Source organism: Leucoraja erinacea, chromosome 27 (genome assembly GCF_028641065.1).
Source record: "Leucoraja erinacea ecotype New England chromosome 27, Leri_hhj_1, whole genome shotgun sequence".
NCBI lineage: Eukaryota > Metazoa > Chordata > Chondrichthyes > Rajiformes > Rajidae > Leucoraja > Leucoraja erinaceus.
The window spans coordinates 15107156-15124255 of NC_073403.1; the positions used below are offsets into that span (position 1 = coordinate 15107156).

The 17100-nt window shown below is 39.5% G+C and overlaps 1 protein-coding gene across 3 annotated transcripts in view; it reads right to left on the reverse strand.

Annotated features, from left to right (window-relative positions):
• The window catches only part of stat5a (signal transducer and activator of transcription 5a), a 98873-nt gene that overhangs the window by 74924 nt on the left and 6849 nt on the right, over positions 1 to 17100 (reverse strand). For 2 of the 3 annotated variants that reach the window (XM_055657136.1, XM_055657138.1), the window contains exon 2: positions 426 to 544. The exons of the other annotated variant lie outside the window; for it this stretch is intronic. The gene's annotated coding sequence lies outside the window, so the exon portion shown is untranslated. The remainder of the gene's footprint in view (positions 1 to 425; positions 545 to 17100) is intronic. 3 annotated transcript variants of the gene reach the window in all.

Consider the following 17100-nt stretch of genomic DNA (forward strand, 5'->3'; position numbering starts at 1 on the left):
ACAGTTTCTAGTGTGTACTCAATTATCCTAATCTTTCTGCCAATTAATACAGTAGGGAAAAACTATGTAAAATCATCAAAAATGCTTTGCTGTACAAAGGGAAGCCTTGATCTTTATATAATGGTCAAAATAAATTGGGAAACTTTAATTTTCTTTAGTTCATAAAAAAAATAATATAAAATATTTCAATTCAAGGAACATTCCTGCAGAAGTTGCTAACATTGCTAGTGCAAGAAATTAGAAAATGCTCCATGCATTATTTTCAAAGGCAAAACTAGATTTTTAAATTTCTGACTATAAACTTGCAAATCAGAAATCCACTAAAAACGATTAAATAATCTGAATCAAGCTTTATCAGTATCTTACATACTGAAGAATTAAAATTAATTATCCCTGCTCCAAAGATCCCATCCATGTTTACTGACCTCATTGAGCTGTTTTACGACAATCCAATATTAAGTCTTTGTAATGCTTCAAAAGTCTGCCAGGCTATCCATCTGTGCCAGTAAATAATGACAGCAAGATGCTAGATATGGAATTTTTCCTGTTCAGTAAACAAAATGATTGAATTTCAAAAAAATTATAGTACAAGCAACCACCATCCAAATGATAAAATTAATTGTCAAGGTTGGTTTTGTATCTTGACACCTTTTACACCTTGATATAACATTGTGTAACAAAACATTCAAACTGTATTATTTAAATGGATTCTTCAAAAACGCACGATCCAATACAAAATTAATTGAGCAAGTTGAGCCGAAAACTTAACTCAGCTGCAGTAGGTCAACAGACCACCATATGCAGCAATGGAATTAAATATTAGACCATTATGTATAACACTCATCAATCCAATATTGCCTTTATTGTGCCAGCCAGGTCAGCTTTTTATCCCAACTGGAGTAAACATTAAGTGAGCATTGCAACTGAATGTTACCTGTTTTTTAGTACAATTAAACATCATAAAGTTGTACGGTTAGTTTCTTACTATACCATGCATAATTAATGACAAATGAACACTTCAGGTCAAAAACCTTAATCAACACTAGTTCTGTTTATGCTTTCAAAATGTTTCTCTTTCCAGATAACACAATCTGACCACCTTTCTTTTTATTTCAGATTTTTTGTGCCTTCAGTACTTTTTATTTTTCATTAAGAAGTCTTAGAATTAAGAATATTACTTCACAGGAATCCTCCAATAAAAATATCTAGGCTACATTTCCATTTCAAATGAAACATTAAAAACATTAATCTCCAATTTAGTTAGCAACACAAAATTAAGCAATGGTTTATTTAACATTCTATAAGAATAAATAAGTGTGCAGTGGATGAAATAAAATGGGCCAATCGGCCACATACAATCACACATGGTCCTGGATAAAATACACTTTCAACAGTGAGATGGATAGAAGAGGCTTTAAGGCATATGGGCCAAACACAGGCAAATTGTACTAGCATAGAAGGGGCATCTTAGTCAGTATGAATGAGCTGGGCCGAAGGCCCTTTTACTGTCCGTGAAAGGAAACAGCACTCAAGAGACAGAGCTAAGCTTCAAAATGTTAAATTAGCTGAAAGGTTTAAAGGACTAATTGGAACTTATTGAAACATTCAAATGATTTGCATGCTCATATTATCAAATGTAATTTGCAGATTCCATGAGGAAAACTAACACAAATAAATAAATAGGCAATGGGCAGTAAAATCAGTGAGTGAATCAATGAAAACAAATCTAACATTTTGAACCATTTTGATTGTATTTGCACTGAAATGTTAAATCTAGCTATAAAACATTATTTTTTGCTTACGATTAAAACGGACAGCTCATTTTGACTGATCTGCTTTCTAAAACTGTTTTGCCCTGGCAGCAATCTAGTATTAAAATCAGGATGTTTAATTGCTGATGAACAATTTCTAGCCTACACAGTAAATTTCATTTTGGAAAAGAGAGCATGTAAAGGCATTGTGGGAAAAGTGCAATCACAAATATCTTCTAGACAAGAAAGGTCTGATTATGATGATTTGAGAAATGTCTCCCAATTGTCTCCCAGTGAAGAAGGACATTCTCTCAGATCAGCAATGGAAATTCATCTTGAGGGTAAATAGATATAATGCCTGCTAAATTGGTGCCTTTGATCCCACAAACATCTCAGTCAATAGTAGGGGTTATGGGAAAACTATATTTCATGGGGAATCTTCATCTGGTCCATAATTACTTGCAAAACTCGAAACTCAACACATCCATCGCAGAACAAAGCCCAGTGCGTATTATCAGTAAGCCAACCCACGTCTCAATCTTCCACACGATGCAACTTCAGTTCACTTTTTCAAACCAAATCTTCCATTGAAGTGAAGCTAATTTACAGATAAGCTGAAAACCTCTCAATCTTCACGACGTCCACTCTAGGACGAGGATCACACAGATCTCAGTCACTGAGTTACACAATTATTAATGGCAATTCAGGGGTTGAACTCCAAACTATTGTGAACTCCTGAATACTTGAACGGCATTGCAAAGAATCCCATTCACTTTTCCTAATTATTTCCTTTTTACATACATTGAAGGATGTTTTTGGTGTCTGTTTCTATGATTTCATTTGATTAACCTTTTATTTTGCTTGCGCTTTTCTTGTCAATCTCTTAATCCTCGTTTATTGAACTTGGCCTTACCTTTTACAATATTAGGCTTTTGCTTTCGATTAATACTATATTTAAATTCTAGTTATAGCCACCGCTGGACCACTTTTCCCGTTTTTTAATTTTAAAAAAGACATTACTTGAAAGCAATTTAAAAGTTATCCATTACACATTTGCTGACAGTTCTAATGAAGACACAAGGAACTGCAGGTGCTGGTTTTCAAAAAATGACAATGTGCTCAGTAAGTCAGGTAGCATCTCCAGAGAACGTGGATTGGCGACATTTTGGGTCAGGATTCTTCGTCAGACCGATTGTAATTGGGGGGAGGGGGGGGGGCAGGGCTGGAAGAAGGGCTCGGGAGGGACAAGATCTGGAAAATGATCGGAGAATACAGCCGTTCAGAATTGGTGCTCACAGGCCCCAACGTGACCAGTAATGGCATTAATCCAGCTGAGGGCAAGATTAAAGCTGCGAAAGAAATTTGAGTTTGAGATGCAACTGAAGGATCAACACCATGGGTCAGTTCAGATGGCAATGGGTGAGATCTAGGGCAGAAAGGGGTGGGAAAGGGAGTTAAATTGCTAGCAGTCTTCCAATCGTTGTCTTCCAATCCACCACAGTAACTCACACCTCCTGCCTCAGTTTTCCTATTTAGATTTAAGACAGGCATTTCAGATTGAACTAAATCACTTTTTAATTTCTAAATTTCTATGACATTATGATCTCAAGAGGCTTTCAATGTATCATTTTGTCAATATTATGGTTGTCCCCATCTCCAACACTGCATACTCAGCTCTGCCACGGACAACTTCGCTGATTGCAGCTTTTATTTGCCGATTGGTCGAGTTTTCACTCATAATAAATTAATGTAAGCTCTATGTATTACAATATTTCTAATCTTACAATACCCTTATTATTTAAAATTTGCAACTGTGATTGAAAGTGTCTGATTATCAGTGAGATTTAGAAACTGTTGAAAAGACCTTCCACATCAAGATCCTTAATTGTTGCATATGGAATGCTCCAGCTCAAAGAATAGACCAAGGAGCAATGCCTGGAGCTGCAGGGTCAGAAAAGCTTGATTCAAAGAGTGCACAAAATGAGATTGTGGTGGTGGTGGTGGTGGTGGTGAGGATGCATGGGAAGAGTGCGCCAATTGAAACGCTATTCAACCCATTAATCTCAAAGGAAATTGCTACGACCAAGATATTGAGTGGTTAGCCATTGAATATGCCCAATTCAATGCTAGCTTCAATCATCACCCAGACAGCCAACAAAATAATCACTTGAATTCATGATATCATGAGATCATACAATAACTGACCAAACCTGACATACAAATCCTAAAATGGTTAAATACATTGCACAGCAGAATTTAACATTAATAGTTCCAGGCACTAACGTATCTCAGTTTGATTTTCAAAGCAAATAAACACTCCATATAACTAATTCCATATATAAACATCTAAATTGGACATTTTCAAACAATTGTTATTAATTCAACAGTAAATAGAACTGACTGCAGAAGTGGTTAAAATTTTCAAATTCAAAGACTGACAATCTATTGACGAATATATTAGAAACTAATGTTGGGCAAAATGAATCATATACCATTTAACTTTGTTTTTGCAAGCAGGCAGCTTGTTACTATTTCTAGTTAGGGATACTTGGAAAAAATGGGCATGGATAAAAACAGCACTGTTAACCAATTTTTCAGTTATGTTTTCCTTTAGGAAAACTTTAAATATGTTCTGAAGCAAAGGGGGCGGGTGCTTCAGACAACCTTCTATGCCGAGCCGGGCATGAATGAACGATTAGAAAAATGCAACCATTTAATAATGGGTAACCTATACATAGGGAGAACGTACAATTTCCACAGACAACACTCGAGGTCAGGAATGACTGATCCTGTATCTGAACATAATTATGCTCTCTCTGCATAGCCCTTGATCTGTCTGGATATCTCTCTTCATCCTCCTTAAACAAACGCAGTATCTATGGTGGGGAAATCATGAATTTGCCACACTCCATGTGAAGACATTACTCACCTCGATCATAAATGGTTGACTCCCATTTCCTGAAATTATGACTCCTCGTTAGAATTCCCCAGCAAGGGAAATTCTGACAGGCCATAGCTAGCCTGTCATCCCCCCTCAAAATTATTTTGTTTTAGCCAGAACTCTGTCCAATAGTGTCTTCTCAAGCAATAAAATACCTAAATTTAGCCAACCAACATAAAAGACAGTCCAGGGTAGCATTTTAAATATGTATAAATGCACTAACATTCTGAACTTTAAGTAATAAATAACAGTGCATGCATTTTCCACTACAGGGGGTTTGCCTCGGTGAACAATGGAACTTGGCTACAGCTACAATTACTGTGGTGGTGCAACACTCGGAAAACTGAGCTTTGAAATGAAGCCTGGCAAAATAAAACAGGCACTTTTTTTTCTTTATCCGAGAGATCAATTTATATCAGAAGGAAAATGGTTGGCAAATTCTATATCAAAGGAACCTTTCAAGACAAAACATTTAACCGAGTATATTTTTCCAAGGCATAATATCAGCACTAGTCACTTAACTTTTAGAATAGAAATATTTGATTAAGGTTTCCTTTTTTTTTTTAATGCTTTTTGTAATACATTAGAAATCATTGTTATACTGTCTGATTGAGGCCCAGCTTACATCTAGTCCAAGGCTGCTGAATTTCAAAAATGCTCAAGTTATAGTTTCAACAGTTTATATTTAGCACAAAATCTGTTAATTGAAATTTGGATACAAGTTCCAATGTTCATCTGAGAACAGAGGAATGCAAGAACAATATGTAATTAAAATTATGAAATAAATAGAACAATCAAACATAAATGCATGGATTTTAGTTGTTCTGTAAAAATGGGTTGAAAACTGATATACTTCCACATGGAACAAGGTCTAATGAGTAGTCTTATGGATAAAAATACAAAAAGCATACATCAGAAAATACCTCCGAGGTCATTAGATTATGACCTTCCATAGATTTTTGGATCGTGCAGATAGCTTCCTCATTGTTCTGATAGACTAGTGTGGTTACTAAATGTTTCGGGTTGCAGTCTGCTGGCAAATCATTGCCTGCACTACATCTATTAAGCACTTTCAGAAGAAAATGCTGTGCTGCAGAGACCTTCCCACGCATTTACTATTGCGGATGCTTCAGACAGGAACAGACAAACAGGTAATTTTGACACTAGTAATCTATTTTAACTGCTTCAACAGTCATTGTTTTTGTTCTGACGAGTTGACAGCAATTTTATTTTGATCAACGATTCAATGTCATTAAGCAGAATTCAAAGATAATCATTTTGCTTACAAATTAAGCACTCTAAATGATACATAATGATATTAAGCTTTGACTTTAAATTTCAAATAAACGAGCAATAACCCTTAGAGAGGAGAAACAAACAAACCTTGTTAAGATTGCTTTTGCTATCACTTTTTCATTGAAGTCTGGAACAAAGTTGTTGGAGTAGAATAATTCCACTTTTAGTCAGCACCAATTACTCACAGGTCAGGTAAGCTGTGATGCAAAATAGGCTATATATTGATTTTACAATGTGCCTGCTAATTGGTAAATCTACCAAAAAAGCAAACCAGCATCTTTCACAATTTTCTGAAAACTTGGAAGTATTATCAGAGATCTTAATTACCATGTTAAATTTAGTGAAGAGGCCTCGCTTTATTTCCATTTTTGTCCTTTCAATTCTTTCTCTTCACACATCTAAGACAGTTCCTCCAATCACCTGACCTCCTTCAGCTGTTGTGATGTGATGTTCTCTCACATCACCAACTCACTTTTTCAATGCTCATCAATCTCACTACTCTTATGCTTTTATTCCAGGCTTGACTCCTTTTTAGCAAGCTCTGCAGCTGTAGTCAGTGTCTTTCTCGGCATGCCCCGAGAAGCTCATCAAGAAGGCATGACAAATATGTTGTGAATGAAAACCTCACCTGCTTCATTCAACTCTCTCACCAACTTCCATACCTGTCAAATACTAATGCGGCCGAACTAATTCCTATTCAGCACTGACCCAATGGATTGACAATGTGTTAACTATCATCAACTCGCTGTGCATTTCAGTTCAAAATATTAGTTTTCATGCAAAAAAGGCCTTGCAATCTATTGGCTGACTGAACCAACTAAATCTCACGTTATCAGACATGACTCGTCTGCCAAAACCGTTCACACAATTCTATGATCACGACAGAATGCAAGGATAATTTTCATTACTGCCATGCATCTCTTAAACTCCTTTCCCATCACCTCAATCTTGCATCCAACAATTATATATTTGCATTAACAGGTCAGAACTGCCTCTACTGCTTCCCTCTTTTTTTTAATTCTCCTGGCAAGCTCCAACACATTGACATCTTTCACTTTTCTCCTCATGCCCTCCCTAAATTCATTGTCTTCTGCACAAGGTCCACCCCTGCTCCCATGATCCCTGTGCGCTATTCCCTTCATGGGATCCTGTACACCACCAATGGTTGGCATTTTCCAGATACTACCTACCGCTCCTTTAAAACCACCAGCATCCTTCTCCTGATACTTCTTAACCACAGGCCCATATACAACCTTCCTTTCGCATTTGAAGTCTATAAACATATTTAGAACAAGCACACAACAATGCAGCATAGAAAATGGTGTTTCTGCCAATCACACATGTGCTGAGCATGATCCCAATCTAAATAATCCTGTCAATTTGCCTGTATTCCTCTATTTGCTGTTTGTGTATCTAAATGTATTTTAAACATAGCTACCTTATCTACTTCTACCACTTCCCCAGCAGCACATTCCAGACACCTACCAGTCTGAGTTAAAAACATGACTTACAATAAACTTCCTGTTGCAGTCGAGCTAATTTATTGAGTAAATGCCAAGTTTTTTAACATATGTCAACTCGACTCCAGAACCAATATCACTCCAACTTCCCTCGTTGAGCAATGGTTGCTTATGTGAGCGTATTAAGATCTTGTTTTGAGTCAGCATCATCTTGTCCAGTGAACTTTACAAGACAACGGACCTCCCACTTTACACTAAACATCCATAAAACAAGTTATCTAGCAAGTTGCTCTGCTAGATTACATCACAGCCTGAAAATAAAGGAGCATGATAAATTCCTGGAATAATAGACCATTTTTCATACTTTGTGGCCAACAATGAAGAAAGACATCAATGAAATTCACCATCACTTTCAGTGCACCACAATAGCATTTGGCCATCTAAGAGATAGTACATTTTAAAATCAAGACCTTAAACTTGACACCATGCTGATTGTTTACTGAATATTGTAATCCCCATTCTCCAGTACACTTGAATCGCAGCCAACCAAATATTTAAACTGACTAGCAAACTATAAAGCATTAGGCCGCTTCCTTTATAACCATCTAGCCTAATGTTGCAGGAAGTGTGACATCAACAGGCAATGTCACATCAACAGGAAATGTTCCTATAACACGGAACTTCAAAGTTACTATTAGTTTTTATGAATTTGTAACCATTTGGGACAACCCAATTTTTCACGTGCTGTGAGAAAAATATTGTGTGCAGTCATTTCTGCCCAAGCAACCAACTGTGCAATTTTCATTGCTCATCTGATCTCTTCAAATGTATTCTATTCTCAATGCTAAAGGCACATTTTTTTTCCCCAAAACCAAGCTGCACTGCTTGATTGCTGATAGGAATTCAAGGGTTTCCCAGAAATGAAGTACCCTAACCTTAATCTACAGAACCCGCAAGTAGAGTCTGTCAACAATGGTGCAGCATATTCCTGCCGTGTGTGGTCCACCGAGCATCTTACCCTCCCGTCTAGCCGTTAAAATGCTACTGGGTCGTGATTCAGTTGTACCAAGTTGAGAGGCCAAATATACTTTGTGTGCAACTTGACCCTAGTCACTGGGCTAAGGTTCCAAAGCACAGTCCAGAGGCATCAATGCAGGCAAGTGTTCTGTTTTTTCCCCAAACCCAAGTTAATTAATTATTGTCGGTTTCAATTTTAAGCATGCAATTTTTAATTTTTACTTTTTAATTTATATCCAATCCAACTTCTTAGATATTGCTTCAAAAACATTTAAAAACTATTGAAAAGGTATTTAACAGTATGGTTTACGGAAAGGATAACATTTTATGGAGAATAGCGAGCCCACTCTATTTTTGATAGTTTGTAGCTGAAACTATGATTTAATCAAGGAAATCATGTTTAGGAATCAAAATATATTTCCTATTTTTTTCTTATTAACTTGGAATAAATTATTTATTGTGAAAACAAAAACAAATATTGGATAAAAAGGAAACAAGATTCCTTTTAATCAGGAATCACCTTGAGTTTTTGAACAGAAGCAATGCGCTTGCGCAAGTCCTTAGTATCAACGGCAGTGCCCACTGAGAACAGCAAAGAGCCTAGGCAAAGCATTGCACCAAGGTTTCATAGCCTTAGGAAAATAGTATGTGGTGCACCCACCAGCCAAGTTGCCACATATAAAGATAATATTAGTGTCTAAGATTACCAAACAAACATTACATGGTTTCCTGTGCTTAATTTTAAAGCTATCCCCTGTGGACATATAAACAAAAATATTATTATTTGTTTTTTTTAACAAAATTGTTACCGGTCATTTTCTTATGTTGCAAAACCTAATTAAATTGAGATGACCAAAGTGGAACACTCAGTAAATGGCTCACATTTTATTGTATTAACAAAACAGTCAAGTTTTTAATTACAGGCTTAATCTATTCTATGAAACTCAAACCAATACTGACGTTTTGAAGCTAGTTGCAACAAAATAACAATGGATTATTTGAATAAAATAATCATGCAGCACGGAAACAGGCCATTCAGTCAAACTTGTCCATGCCGACCAAGATGCTTGTCCCTACCTAAGTGCTTGACTTCACATTTTCCTACATTTCTACCACAACCTTGTCCATTCATTTAGCCAATATCCTCCAGAAACCTCATTGTACTTTCCTCTTAACATATTCTGTCATGCAGTTCTATAGCACTGGCAAACAGGGATTATTATATTCAGCCCTCTAATCCAAGTTACTAATATGGGGTGTGAACAGTTGTCACTTGTCACAGCTTCCCAACCCAAAGTTATGTATTTCTACTCTTAATGTTCTGTCCATAACCATTCTTCAATCATACCCATGACCTAACTTTGTTTAACAATCCCTAATGTGAAATGGTCTTCTGAAACTCCAAATACTCCGCATCCACTGTTCTGCTCTCATCAATTCTGCTAGTTACACCCACAAAAAAAAAAGATCTGTGAAACGTGATCTTCCTTTTATTTTCTGTGTCCTGTTACCACTTCCTTAATAACAGATTTAAGCATTATCCCTCCTGCTGATGTCATGCTAACTGATCAGTAGTTCCTGTTTTCAGTCTCACTCCATTTTAAATAATGAGGTTATAATGATTAGCTTCCAATCAGGAAAACAAAGAATTTTACGGAGATATACTTCAGAAATGATTGGTCAGCCTTGGCAAAAGTTAATTGGGAAAAGTGCTAGAAGGGCTAATGATGTAATAGTTGATCATCTAGGAGTAAAGAAGGAATCAATGTATTGGAGATACACCTTGCCATACATGTCTAATTACTAATATACAGTGCCCTCCATAATGTTTGGGACAAAGACCCATCATTTATTTATTTGCCTCTATACTCCAAAAGTTTGAGATTTGTAATAGAAAAAAATCACATGTGGTTAAAGTGTACATTGTCAGATTTTAATAAAGGCCCATTTTTATACGTTTTGGTTTCGCCATGTAGAAATTACAGCAGCGTTTATACATAATCCCCCTATTTCAGGGCACCATAATGTTTTGGACACAGCAATGTCATGTAAATGAATGTAGTCATGTTTAGTATGTTGTTGCATATCCTTTGCATACAATGACTACTTGAATTCTGCGATTCGTGGACATCACCAGTTGCTGGGTGATGGTGTCTCTGGTGATGCTCTGCCAGGTCTGTATTGCAGCCATCTTTAGCTAATGCTTGTTTTGTGGACTAGTCCCCTTCAGTTGTCTCTTCAGCATATAAAAGGCATGCTCAATTGGGTTCAGATCGGGTGATTGACTTGGCCACTCACGAATTGACCATTTTTTTTGCTTTGAAAAATTCCTTTGTTGCTTTAGCAATATGTTTGGGATCATTGTCTTGCTGTAGAATGAACTGCCGGCCAATTCGTTTTGAGGCAGTTGTTTGAAATTGAGCGGACAGGATGTGTCTATACACTTCAGAATTCATTATGCGACTAACATCAGTTGTATCATCAATGACGATAAGTGATACATGCCCTGGACATACCACCCCCACCACTGTGTTTCACAAATGAGGTAGGATGCTTTGGATCTTGGGCAGTTCCTTCTCTCTTCCATACTTTGCTTTTACTATCATTCTGATATAAATTAATCGTCATCTCAACTGTCCACAAGACCTTTTTCCAGAACTGTGGTTGCTCTTTTAAGTACTTCTTGGCAGACTGTAACCTGGCCATCCTATTTTTGCGGCTAACCAGGCTGTGTGTTTATGCCATCTGCAAATTCGCCACCACTGTTGCTGGCCGAATCACATGTGGTAACAATTAGCTTACTGGGGTGAAATGGACACTTGGTTGAGTGATACCGCAACAACCAAAAGTAACTAAGCAGTTTGAGAAAGGATGCTGATCCAAAGCGTCATCTGTCAATTTCCTCCACAGATGCCAAGTTCCACCAGCACTTTGTTTTTTTCACAAGGAACTAATTCTCAACTTCAGAAAGGGGAAGTTGGAACACTGCCCATGGTTCATTGATTGATCGATGCTGGGGGGGGAGTTAGCAGCTTCAATTTCCTGCCATTACATTATAGCTATATGGTCATGGGCCCAGCACATAGGTGTAATCATGAGGAAGGTGGGCAAGCACTTCTACTTTCTTACGGAGGATGCCATCTCAACGGCACTTCACTCCGCCCTCTCCCACCTCGACAACAGAGACACTTACGTAAGAATGCTGTTCATCGATTACAGCTCAGCATTCAACACCATTATACCATCAAAACTGATCACCAAACTCGGTAACCTGGGCATCGACCCCTCCCTCTGCAACTGGATACTGGACTTTCTAACCAACAGACCCCAGTCTGTTAGGTTAGACAAGCACACCTCTTCAACCCTCACCCTGAACACCGCCGTTCCACAGGGCTGTGTGCTGAGCCCCCTCCTCTACTCCCTCTTCACCTATGACTGCACACCTGTACATGGTACTAACACCATCATCAAGTATGCAGATGATACAACGGTGATTGGCCTCATCAGCAACAACGATGAGTTGGCCTACAGGGAGGAGGTCCAGCACTTAGCAGCATGGTGCGCTGACAACAACCTGGCCCTTAACTCCAAGAAGACCAAGGAGCTCATTGTAGACTTCAGGAAGTCCAGAGGCGGCACGCACACCCCCATCCACATTAATGGGACGGAGGTGGAACGTGTTTCTAGCTTCAGGTTCCTGGGAGTCAACATCTCCAATGACCTCTCTTGGACCCACAATACCTCAACTCTGATCAAGAAGGCTCACCAGCGTCTCTTCTTCCCGAGGAGACTGAAGAAGGTCCATCTGTCTCCTCAGATCCTGGTGAACTTCTACCGCTGCACCATCGAGAGCATCCTTACCAACTGCATCACAGTATGGTATGGCAACTGCTCTGTCTCCGACCGGAAGGCATTGCAGAGGGTGGTGAAAATTGCCCAACGCATCACCGGTTCCTCACTCCCCTCCATTGAGTCTGTCCAAAGCAAGCGTTGTCTGCGGAGGGCGCACAGCATCGCCAAGGACTGCTCTCACTCCAACCATGGACTGTTTACCCTCCTACCATCCGGGAGGCGCTACAGGTCTCTCCGTTCCGAACCAGCAGGTCGAGGAACAGCTTCTTCCCGGCGGCTGTCACTCTACTCAACAACGTACCTCGGTGACTGCCAATCACCACCCCCCCCGGACACTTATTATTATTTATTCAAATCATTTGCTATGTCGCTCTTCCAGGGAGATGCTAAATGCATTTTGTTGTCTCTGTACTGTACACTGACAATGACAATTAAAATTGAATCTGAATCTGAATCTGAGAAGTGAGATTCAACTTGTCACCAAATGCTCTTCTCTAGATGTATTGTAGAAGGTATCCTGACTGGTCACTTCATGGCTTGGTACAGCAATTCCAATGCAAATAAACCAAATGGCTACAAATACTGGTGGATTCAACACATGGCCCTCCACACCATCAAAAGTGTCTAAGTGTCATCAAGAGGTAATGATCTTTGGTGGCACCTCTGGGCCCCCCCCCCCTGTTGATCTAGGCTCTTTGTCTGCATATCTCAAACCTAACATCACGAACCTGGGGATTAAAGTGGACCCTGAGCTTAGATTTGACTGTCAGGTGAGGGCTGTTGTTAAATCTGTTTTTTTCCATCTGAGGCAGCTGGCAAAAATCAAGCCGATTTTGTCAAGGCAGCACGTTGAGACGGTAATCCATGCCTTTGTTACCACCCGGCTGGATTACTGCAATGCACTGTATCTGGGGGTTAGTCGGTCCTCCATCGCCCGCCTCCAGATGGTACAGAATGCAGCTGTTTGTCTCTTGACTGGCACACGAAAGCATGATCATGTTTCACACCTTTTGGCCTCTCTCCACTGGCTGCCTATTCAGTATAGGATTCGTTTTAAAATTATTTTATTTACTTTTAAATCCCTAAGTGGTCTTGCCCCGTCCTACCTATCTGAGCTTCTTCACCCTTATTCGCCCTCCCGCTCTCTCAGGTCAGATGATCAGCTGCTCCTGATTGAGCCAAAGACTAAGAGGAAGCTCAGAGGGGACCGTGCCTTTGCTGTGTCGGCTCCGAGATTGTGGAATGAATTGCCTCTGCACGTTAAACAGGCCCCTTCTCTAGCTGTTTTTAAGTCACTCCTGAAGACATATCTATTCTCCATGGCCTTTGTAGACCAGTGAGGTGTTGAATTGTTTATTAACTTTATTTGCTTGGTTTTGCTTCGTTGTTCGTACTGGTGTTTTATGTTTTTTAATTTATTGTTTGGATTTTTGTATGTAATTTATGCGCCTCGTGTTAGTTGTATGTTCTGTTGTTCTGCCTGTTTTATGATGTCTTGCTTGTTTTCTTTTTTCTGTACAGCACTTTGGTCAGCTTTGGTTGTTTTTAAGGTGCTTAACAAATAAAGTTATTATTATTATTATTATATTAGGGCATGCATCATGAAGTTGACATCTGTCATCAAAGATCACCAGATTCCCATTGTTACTGTCGGGTAGGAGATATATCTTTGTCACTCACTACCATGCTCAGGAATTGCTACTTTCCCACAACTGTCAGGTTCTTGAACCAACCTGCACAATCCTAACCAAACACAAATCCTACAGATCACTCTTTGCACTATCATGAACATTTTTTCTAATTGTTTTTTGCAGCTTTTTTCCTTGCCTTGTAGTATTTGTGGTATTTATGTACAATTCTTTGTGTGCGTTGTCTGAGTCTATGTGCCTGTGGTATTGCTGCAAGTAAAATTTAATTATACTTGTACCTCACTGTACTCTGCATATGATAATAAACTCGACTTGACTCGAGATATTACAACTTATAATGCAGGAATGTTCTCATACAGGTGTTAAAAGTTGTCAACAAACACCTAGATAATTAGTGATGAAAAATACTGGTTCTTTGGAAGCTAACCAAAGTTAAAGCTAATTAAAAGAGTCATGGAGTCAGAGTATGGAAATAGGATCTTCAGCTCACTAAGTCTGTGCTGATCTTCAAGCTCCCATTTACCCAAATTTCATTTATATTTTCCCTATAATTCCCTTCAATTACACCACCCACCTACAGTGCCCTCCGTAATGTTTGGGACAAAGACCCATCATTTATTTATTTGCTTCTGTACTGAAATGGGGGGACTATGTATAAATACTGCTGTAATTTCTACATGGTGAAAACAAAATAAATTTATTAAAATCTGACCATGTGCACTTTAACCACACGTAACTTTTTATATTACAATTCTCAAATTGTGGAGTACAGAGGCAAATACATAAATGATGGGTCTTTGTCCCAAACATTATGGTGGGCACAGTATATACCAAGGACAATTTATAGTGGGCATTCAACCTACCTTTCCATGTCTTTGAGATGAGGGGGGAAATTGGTATAATAATTTTGTTTTATATCCCCTTTTACGCAGTTCTTCAGCAATGGCACAGTAAGAGTATGGGTTGTACATAAAGAACAGTACAGCACAGGAACAGGCCCTTCGGCTCACAATGTTTGTGCTGAACCCGATGCCAATTTAGACACTATGTGCAAGAGCAACTCAGCAGGTCAGGCAGCATCTCTGGAGAATAAGGATAGATGATGTTTCGAGTCAGGATCCTTCTTCAGACTGAAAGTGGGAATGGGTGGGGGAGAACTGGAGGTGAGAAAAGAGCAGGATAAATCAAGGCTGGCAACAGATGACCTCAGGCAGGGTGACCTCAGAGGGATACATTGTTGCAAACTGTGGAACTGGTTAAATGACTAGAGTGGAGGGAGGGGTCAAGGAGGGAGGGGTGTAGAGAATTCAACATTTATAGGGTGATTTCACGAAAGGTCAATGGGTCATAGGTCTTCACGCACGGAGCCGCAAAATCCAACTGGGGTACAAACGTCACTTCCAGTACATGTTATTAATGCTAGAAACGCGTACTTTCAAACCTGTTAAAAACCACAAAAACGGTAAATTTTTGCGCTGTAAATGACTGTGCCAGTCGGGGTGACCGTGAGAAATAGCTATCCTACTTTAGAGTTCCAAAGATTAAGAAAAATGAAGGTAAAGAGAAGAGAAAGCTGAAGGGAAAATAACAGCGGAAGTTGTTGGACGTGCAGATATAAAGTAGAAAATATCGGGAATTATTGCGTTTGTTCGCTGCATTTCATCAAAACATCAATAATGCCTTAGTTTTGATGAAATGCAGCGAACAAACGCAATAATTCCCGATATTTTCTACTTTATATCTGCACGTCCAACAACTTCCGCTGTTATTTTCCCTTCAGCTTTCTCTTCTCTTTACCTTCATTTTTCTTAATCTTTGGAACTCTAAAGTAGGATAGCTGTGTCTCACGGTCACCCCGACTGGCACAGTTATTTACAGCGCAAAAACTAACTGTTTTCGTGGTTTTTAACAGGTTTGAAAGTACGCGTTTCTAGCATTAATAACGTGTACTGGAAGTGACATTTGTACCCCAGTTGGATTTTGCGGCTCCATGCCTGAAGACCTATGACCCAGTGACCTTTCGTGAAATCACCCTATACCAATGTTGTAAACTGCCCAAACAAAATATGAGGTGTTGATCCTCCATTTTGCGTGTGGCCTCACTCGGGAAGTGGAGGAAGTCCAGGACAGAAAGGTCAGTATGGGAATGGGAAGGAAAGTTTGAATGGTTAGCAACTGGAAGATGCTGTGGGCATTGTCAGACCAAGCGCAAGTGTCCAGCGAAATGATCGCCCTGTCTACATTTGGTCTCGCCGATGCACAAGAGCCCACATCGGGAACACAGGATGCAGTAGATGAGGTTAGAGGAGGTACATGTAAACTTCTGTCTCACCTTAAAGGACTGCTGGGGCTGTGGATGGAGTCGAGGGAGTAGGTATAAGGACAAGTGTTGCATCCCCTGCGGTTGCAGAGGAAAGTACCCGGGGAGACTGGGTTGGGTGGGATGGGATGAGTGACTCAAGGAGTTGCCGAAGAAGCGATCTCAGAAGATGGAAAGGGGTGGAGTTGGGAAGATCTGATTAGTAGTGGGATCACATTGGAGGTGACGGAAATGACGGATGATGATGTGTTGGATGGGGAAGTTGGTGGGGTGAAAGGCGAAGACCAGAACTCTGTCCTTGTTGAATCTGGGGAGAAGGGGATCAAGTGCAGAACTATGGGACGCAAGGAGACATGTAAGATGGCCACATGTGTGACAGAACAGGGCAACCCACGTTACCTAAAGAATGAGATGTCCTAGTATGGAAAACTTAATCTTGGGAGCAGATGCGATGGATACGGAAGAATTGAATAAGAAATAGCAGTGTGGAAAGAAGAGTAGTCCAGATAACTGCGGGGATCGGTAGGTTTGAAATAGATGTTCTGTGGTGGAAACAGAGAGATCAAGCAAGGTATCCAAGACAGTCCAGGTGAATTTGAGGGCAGGGTGGGTTAGTGGTGAAGTTAGTCCATGAGCTTAGTTTAGTTTAGAGATACAACATGGAAACAGGCCCTTTGGCCCACTTAGTCTGCTCCGACCAGCAATCCCCACACATTAACACTATAACACACACACACCAGGAACAATTTACAATTACACTAAGCCAATTAACCTACAAGCCTGTACATCTTTGCTGTTCAGCGTGGAAACAGGC